Source organism: Gossypium hirsutum, chromosome A10, assembly GCF_007990345.1.
Source record: "Gossypium hirsutum isolate 1008001.06 chromosome A10, Gossypium_hirsutum_v2.1, whole genome shotgun sequence".
Classification (NCBI taxonomy): Eukaryota; Viridiplantae; Streptophyta; class Magnoliopsida; order Malvales; family Malvaceae; genus Gossypium; species Gossypium hirsutum.
Genome location: NC_053433.1, coordinates 21,209,766 through 21,215,765, shown reverse-complemented (window position 1 = coordinate 21,215,765; position 6,000 = coordinate 21,209,766).

Sequence of the window (6,000 nt, the reverse complement as noted above, 5' to 3'; positions counted from 1 at the left end):
GATCTCCACCATTGTTCGCTCTCCAGGGTTTCCTCCTTTTCTTCTTTTTAATTTTTTTTCTTTTTTAGGATTATTCCAACAGCCCAAGATTTATCTTTTCTTCTTTTCTAGGTAGATTTATCTAATACAAGTAGAGTTGGGCTAAAATTGATATGCACTAAATGCTGACTAGACACACCTTCCCGACATTGCCATAGCATACGAGTTGGCAATCTAACCAACCTTTTGCCCGACGAAACTTTACTCATTTATTTCTTATTCCTCGTCATGCACCTACCAATACCATAAAACACATCCTTTCCACAAGAAATTAAAAGTGCCTCATATTTAAACACAGCCCAAGTTCTAATGCACTGCTAAAAATACTGATGAAATTTCCTAAAATGCAACTAGATGTACTTAAGTATATGCAATTAATTAGGTTGAAAGCATGAAATATAACTCGTTTCAAGAGTTATCAATAGATATATATTAGATTGGGTTTATTTTGGGGGTAGGTCGATGGTTGGGGTTTGGGTAGGCAGTGGGCTAATAGTTATAATATATAATATTAATTATTAAGTTCGGTTAATTCAATTAATTACCCGATTTTCGAACTAAATTAACTGATAACTGAATTTCCAAAAAATAATTAACCAAATTAGATTGGTTAAATGACCGATTAACCGAATTAGATCGGTTCAATCAGTTAATTCAATTTTAATCGAAATTTGAACACCCCTAAATGTGGATCCCGATTTGAAATAATTGACACAGGCACCCCATGTAGTCTTACTATTTTGAGATATAAAGCTTAGCTAGCTTCTGTAAGGAATAGTTAATGCGAACTGGTAGGAGGTGAGCCGACTTTTTCAATCTATCAACAATAACTCGTACTGAATCCTTCTTATTATGTGTTAAGGGAAACCCACTAACGAAGTTCATAATGACTCTCTCCCATTTCCACTGCAGAATCCTAATGGGCTGCAACAACCAAGAAGGAAATTGGGGCTCAGTCTTTACCTGCTGGCAAGTTAGGCACTTAGATACAAAATTTGTCACCTCCCGCTTCAGTCCAGGCTACCAATACAAGTATTTTAAATCCTAATACACTTTATTACATCCAGGATACATAACATAAAACATAAAGATTTCTATGCGCTTCCCGAAGGATGGACTATCTCAAATCTGGATCATTCAGTACACAATAGCTTCCTCTGAAACACAGGATACCCTCGGAGTTCAATCCGAAATCCTTAATCTTACTATCTTTAACCTACTTAAACCAAGGCAACAAGGATACATCCAAAAGTTGCTTAACCTTAATCTCATTTACCTACTTAAGCTTAACTAGAAACCAGCCAATAAACCACCATCTCATACAAACTCAATCTTGCAAACATAGCCTTAAGCTCGGTTATCAATCTCTTACTTAGAGCATTAGCCACAACATTGGCTTTACCCAGATAATACTCTATAGTATAGTCATAGTCCTTAAACAACTCAATCCATATCCGTTGTCTTAAATTTAACTCCTTCTGGATGAGGAGATATTTGAGACTTTTGTGATCCGTGTAGATAGTGCACTTGTCTATGTGGCCAACTCCATATCTTAAAAGAAAACTCTATTGTTGCCAACTTCAAATCATGAGTCAAATAATTGCATTCATGTGGCTTAAGTTGTCTCAAAGCATAGGTTATCACCTCGCCATCTTGCATCAATACACAACCAAGACCAGTGTAAAATGTGTCACTGCATACAACGTAATCCTTTCTAAATTTCATCTGAATTAGAACTGGAGCTTGAGTCAAGACGGATTTCAATTTCTTGAAGCTAGCCCGTTGTTCATCCGACCACTTAAAAGGTGCATTCTTCCTCAATAGCTTAGTTAAGGGAGCATCTATCAAGAAGAAACACTCAACAAACCTCTAATAATACCTCGCCAAACTGAGAAAACATTGAATCTCCAAAACACTCTTAGGCTATCTTCATTTTAGGATGACTTCAGTCTTTTTTGGATCCACACGATGCCCTCAACAGATACCACATAACCCAAAAACATTACTTCTTTCAGCCAAAACTCGCACTTACTCAGCTTAACAAAGAGCTTCTTCGTACGGAGAATCTGCAAAACTACCCTTAAATGCTCATCGTGCTTAGATTCAATCTTAGAGTAAACCAAAATGTCTTTAATGAACACAACAAAAAACAAATCAAGATACAGTTGAAGTACCCAATTTATTAAATCCAAAAATGCAAGGTGAGCATTCCTAAGATCGAAAGGCATAACTAGGAACTCTAATGGTCATACAAAGTCCTAAATGTAGTATTAGGCACATTGGATACCTTTACTTTCAGCTGATAATACCCAAACCTCAAGTCGATTTTAGAGAAAATCATTGCCCCACGAAATTGATCAAACAGATCATCAATCATAGGCAATGAATACTTATTCTTCATAATCAACTTGTTCAACTACCTATAATCGATACACAATCTCAAAGAACCATCATTCTTCTTAACAAAAAGAACCAGAGTGCCCCATGACGCAACATAGAGTCTTATGAAACCCCAATCCAAAAGCTCTTGAAGTTGGACCTTTAACTCTTTGAGTTCTTTCAGTGCTATAGAATAGGGAGCAATGGATATCGATGTCGTTCCTGGAAACAACTTGATTCTGAACTCAACCTCACAATCCAGATGTAACCCTAACAGTTCCTCGAGAAAAATATCTAGAAACTCCTTAACAGTTCAAATATTCTTCAAAGTTGGACCAGTAACACTTGCATCTTGGACATAGGCTAGAAATACCTCACACCCTTTTTGAACCAATTTTTATTCTACCATAGTAGAGAACACGTTTGTTAGATAATCTTGACGCTCCCCAACCATAATAATCTCTTTAACATCAGAAGTCTTCAATGTTACACTCTTAGTAGCACATTTCAATTTGACTTGATGCTTAACCAACCAGTCTATACCCAATATTCGGTCAGATACGTCGAATGGCAGTTCCATCAGATCAGGTAGAAAACCCACCCTTTTGGCTTTCCAACAGACACCTCTTATAAATCTTATACACTACCACAAATTTTCCTAAAAGGCTCACTAAAATAACAATATTAGAAGTATTTTTTACCCCAATTCCCATTTTTTCAAATACATTACATGCAACATAGGAATGTGTAGATCCAATGTCAATTAAAGCAAAGTAATGTAGGGAATGTATAGTAAAGATACCTACTATGGCATCGATTGCATTTCGATCCTCTCAATGCCTCACAACATAAACTAAAATAGGTTGCCTTGCCTCTAATTAGTGTTTGCTGATCTTACCCATTACCATTTCAATTCAGACTACAACCGCTCTGAGGTATCGACCCAACCCTCTAATTTTGTACCCTATTCTTTACCAAAGCTTGCATCTGATTAACCCTACGAGGATAGTCCTTAACTCAGTGTTTAGTCGAACCACAACCCAAATAGGCACCCAACCTTTTTCAAAACTTACTCGGATGACGCTTATCATAGAACCCACATAACGGAATGCCACCAGCCCAGTACCCACTGCTGCATTACCCTATTGTGGCCTGACTTCTTTGGCCTACTTCACAGCTCATGGTTTTGGGCCAATAGAACCAGACTCTCTCTTATATTAAACCTTTTCTTTATCTCTTTGTTTTTGCTCCAAGCGCTTAACCTATTCAACGATTTGTGCCTTCTCAATTAAGTTCTTAAAGACCCTTTCTTGGTGCTGGGCCACTTTAACTTTCAAATCATACCTAAGACCCTCATCAAAACATAGGCTCTTGTCTTGCTCAGTCACCACCATACTCAGAGCATAACGACTTAACCTCAGAAACTCTGCCTCATATCCTGACAGACATTTCCTCCTACTATAGTTAAATAAACTCCAATCGATGAGAATTTAAACACCTAATACTCAATATTTCTTCTTAAAGGTCCATTGGAAATAGGCCCAAGTGATGCACTCAGCCATGTTACCCTTAACTGCTGACTGCCACCAACGATAAGCTTTGTCCCTCAGTAAGGACACAACACCCTTAAGTTCTGTTCTAGAGTGCAATCTATATCCTTCAGAATTCTCTTAGTAGTCTCCATCCAATATTTGGCCACTGTAGGGATTGCTCTAGAAACACCCTTAAACAACTTAACCTCGTTAGATCAGAACCTTTTAAGCAACATGCCCATGATTTTTTGTACCAGTTTGGGCCCCAGCGATCCTCTATAATACCTTTAACATCACTTGGGATACAACATCATCATCAATTCCCTAATCATCTCCCTTTATGACATGCATTTTGGAAGTCTCACTAATTTCAAGGTTGGGCATGTTTCCTAGAGATGACTCAACTTGACTTGACGATGCCTTCCACGGCCTCGAATACTAGAGGCTTGTGTTTCACGGGTACTTATTATACTATCTTGGTTTACGCTTTTTTTATCTTATCTACAATTTCACAAGGACATAAAAACTAGTTATTTTTAGTTTCTAAAGTCTTAAAATTTTATGCAATTTAGTCTTAGTTTTTTTTTTTCAGTTTGATGTTAACAATACTTAATAAAGTCGGCATCAAAGTCTCGAAAGTTATTTTTTTCTGAAAACTTTTCAAATAAAACACTCTGGCAGTTTTTCCCCAAAATACCCTTTTCAAAAACATACATGCAGACTTAAATTTTTTTCAGGCCAGGTTATTGAACCGGGATCTGATACCACCAAATGTAACCTCCCAAACTCGGCCTAGACGTTATAACTGAATCCCAAAGGTTATAGTAACCACGAAAATGAATAAGTAAAATGTCTAGTTTTAAAATCGCTATTTGGATAAATTTTCGAAAAATTTAAGGTAGTTGCATAAGGCTTGTTAAAAACACCAGATTGTTAGGTCATCTATTATTAAGTTCAATCTAATAAAAGGTCGTGATGTTTGAAATAAAACTGAGTGGATTTCATTGGAAACCCTTTTAAAACCTTTTTTTTATCATTACGTGGCAGAAAAAGTATTGCAATTGATTTTTATAGAAAAATTTGTATTTTAAGTTATATTAGGCATGTTTTTAAATTTGTCTAGTTTTTGTTAAAAATTCATGCATGCAAAATCCTAGTTAAACATATCCCATACATCAATCCATATTTAAATAAAAATTACAGTCTGAGAATAAAAATAATAAAATAAATAGAGTAATTAAAAAAACTTTATTGCCAGAAAGTCTGAGATGAGACCTTTGTATATCGAGTCCGAGCCTAATCATAAGGGTCATCTATAAAGAGTAAACTAAGGGGTGAGCTTTAAAAGCCCAGTGTGAGTCTACGAATATAAACATTTAATCAGTCAAATAGGCATACAATTAATATAACAGTTCAATCAATTTATCATGGCATAACATTATATAAATATGGCATGCTCAATATTGCAGTGCAATAATCCTACCCATCCATCTGTTACACACCATGAGTTCCTCAAAACTTGTCATTAGAACTCCAAAACTGTAAGGGCCTAAGCCCAATGTGGTTAAAACTGTAATACCTCGAAAATTTTTACAGTAATATATTATCCTTGATATAGTAAAATAAGGAAATAAATTGACAAAAAGGGAAATTTTGAGTTATGACAAAAGGGGAAATTTTGAGTTATGTCAACATTAGGGAGTACATTATGATATATTAATTCAAGAAAGGACTAAATCGTAAAAGTGAGGAAAATTTTGTTGTACAAGAGTAAATACTTAAAATTTGAGGGGTTAAAGTGTAAATATGAAAAAATTAAAGGCTAATAGTGTAAATATTTTAAGGTTGGAATGATCTAGAAACTAAGGAAAATGGATGAATTAGGACCAAATTGAATAAGTGAAGAATTATGAGGGACTAAATTATAATTTTACCAAATTTAAATGATGACTCAAGGATGGAATTTTAAAAGATCATAAAGGGAAAAATGGTCAACTAGAAGGAGAGAGAAATCTAGAAGGTAATGATGATGTTGAAGATATTTTAGATT